Here is a 2,664-nt window from a genome sequence, read left to right as displayed (position 1 = left end):
GACGAGACGACCCCGTGCCCTCTACGCTGTGCAGCCAACAGGGGGTGGGATCCAGTTTTCGACCAAATTCGTCCCCGAAAGGTCCAAGGGTTGGAAATGCTTGCGGGGCCTCACAGGGTTTCGCCCCAACTGCATCTCCCAAAGCAAGGGTGTGACGTAACAGACCTCACCTGGCCTCAGTGGACTCCGGGAAGTCAGAAGTGTGGGAGTAGGTGTACCGGCCCTAGGCGTTAGACTGTCCTAAGCTCACCTGGAGAAACCACACTATGGTGACTCCACCTGTCCCACGGACGGACACCTCGTTTCACACAGTCGGTGGGGAATGCGACGACAGTACCGGATGCAGAATTCGCTCGAACGACACTAAGGGCAACCCTTCACCAAGAACCCATCTTTTTTCCCTCGCGTCAGTAGTGTGTGCAGCGGCCCGCGGGGCTCGAAAAGGTCAGGCCAGTGCTGTCTCCGCGCCTCTCGGAAGCATCAAGGTGGGGACAGCGTCTCGCCACTGACATCTGATGGCGCTCACGTACACAAGTGTTGGAAAACTGACGCTGGCCGACGAGGGATGCTCCCTGGGCTGATGTGCAGGAAAGAACACCGTGGGAGTGTGCTTGTGGGGCGGTGGCGGAGTGGGGCCATAAGAACCCTCTTGGAACGAACATCCCGTTTCCTACAGTTAGAAGCCTTGGACCCACCGCGACGGTGGTGCTGAACGCGAGGTGTCCACCATGGGAGCTGCGTGGAAACACGCTGCGGCGATACCCTTTCCACACGTAATGAGGTTTCCCCAGATGACAGTGTGTGGGAAACCACGCGCGGCCTGTGCGGAGAGTGCCACACACTCCTGTGGCGAAACAACACTGGGGTGCATGCTTGCTGTGACGACCCTCTCGTTTCCCAAAGCTAGACGTGTGTGCAGAGTTACGCGGAGCCAGGCTGCAAGGAGCCAGAGAGGGAACCCTGTGACACAGCACGGTGCGGAAGCCTCCTTTCGGCTCAGCAACCCCTGGTTTCCCCAGGTTGGCAGGCTTTGGAGACCCCCGCGGTCGACTCGCAGGGCAATGCCACGGACTCCATTCTGTGAACCTCAGTGTGGGACCACCCTCTTTCCTCCTACCTTCACGACGGAAGAAGCCTTGGAAATAGTCTGCCGTGCCTGCCTTGAAAGTCCCAGGGACTGAACTCTGCCAGAGAAACTCCAGTTGGGGAAAGCTAGCTTTCCACCAACACGTTGTTCCACCAAGGAGGAAGTGCTCCCTGGAGAGCACTGCGGGGCCGACAGCGCCCGTCCCCTCGACTCAGCTCCGGGAAGCACACTCTCGCGGAGGGCCTCTTTCAACTGACACCCCGTTTCCCTAAGCACGAAATGTCTGCTGAGAAGCCCCGCGGGGCCGACGAGACGACCCCGTGCCCTCAACGCTGTGCAGCCAACAGGGGGCGGGATCCAGTTGTCGACCAACTTCTCCTTCCCCTAAATTTCCAAGGGTTGCAAGTGCTTGCGGGGCCTCACAGGGTTGCGCCCCAAGTGCATCTCCCAAAGCAAGGCTGTGACGTAACCCACCTCACCTGGCCTCAGTGGACTCCGGGAAGTCAGAAGTGTTGGAGTAGGTGTACCGGTCCTAGGCGTTAGACTGTCCTAAGCTCACCTGGAGAAACCACACTATGGTGACTCCACCTGTCCCACGCACGGACACCTCGTTTCACACATTCGGTGGGGACTACGACGACAGTACCGGATGCAGAACTCGCTCGAACGACACTAAGGGCAATCCTTCACCAAGAACCCATCTTGTTTCCCTCGCGTCAGTAGCGTGTGCAGCGGCCCGCGGGGCTCGAAAAGGTCAGGCCAGTGCTGTCTCCGCGCCTCTCGGAAGCATCAAGGTGGGGACAGCGTCTCGCCACTGATATCTGATGGCGCTCACGTACACAAGTGTTGGAAATCGGACGCTGGCCCACGAGGGAAGCTCCTTGGGCTGATGTGCAGGAAAGTACACCGTGGGAGAGTGCTTGTGGGGCGGTGGCGGAGTGGGGCCATAAGAACCCTCTTGGAACGAACATCCCGTTTCCCACAGTTAGAAGCCTTGGAACCACCGCGACGGTGGTGCTGAACGCGAGGTGTCCACCATGGGAGCTGCGTGGAAACACGCTGCGGCGATACCCTTTCCACACGTAATGAGGTTTCACCAGATGACAAGTGTCTGGGAAACCACGTGCGGCCTGTGCGGAGAGTGCCAAACACTCCCGCGGTGAAACAACACTGGGGTGCATGCTTGCTGTGACGACCCTCTCGTTTCCCAAAGCTAGTCGTGTGTGCAGAGGTGCGCGGAGCCAGGCTGCAAGGAGCCACAGAGGGAACCCTGTGACACAGCACGGTGGGGAAGCCTTCTTTCGGCTCAGCAACCCCTGGTTTCCCCAGGTTGGCAGGCTTTGGAGACCCCCGCGGGCAACTCGCAGGGCCATGCCACGGACTCCATTCTGTGAAACCTCAGTGTGGGACCACCCACTTTCCTCCTACCTTCACGACGGAAGAAGCCTTGGAAATAGTCTGCCGTGCCTGCCTTGAAAGTCCCAGGGACTGAACTCTGCCAGAGAAACTCCAGTTGGGGAAAGCTAGCTTTCCACCAACACGTTGTTCCACTAAGGAGGACGTGCTCCCTGGAGAGC

Source organism: Lynx rufus, unplaced genomic scaffold (assembly GCF_022079265.1).
Source record: "Lynx rufus isolate CCGP_SWC_20201006 ecotype Redwood Valley unplaced genomic scaffold, mLynRuf1.p SCAF_23, whole genome shotgun sequence".
NCBI lineage: Eukaryota > Metazoa > Chordata > Mammalia > Carnivora > Felidae > Lynx > Lynx rufus.
This window is presented reverse-complemented; position numbering follows the sequence as displayed.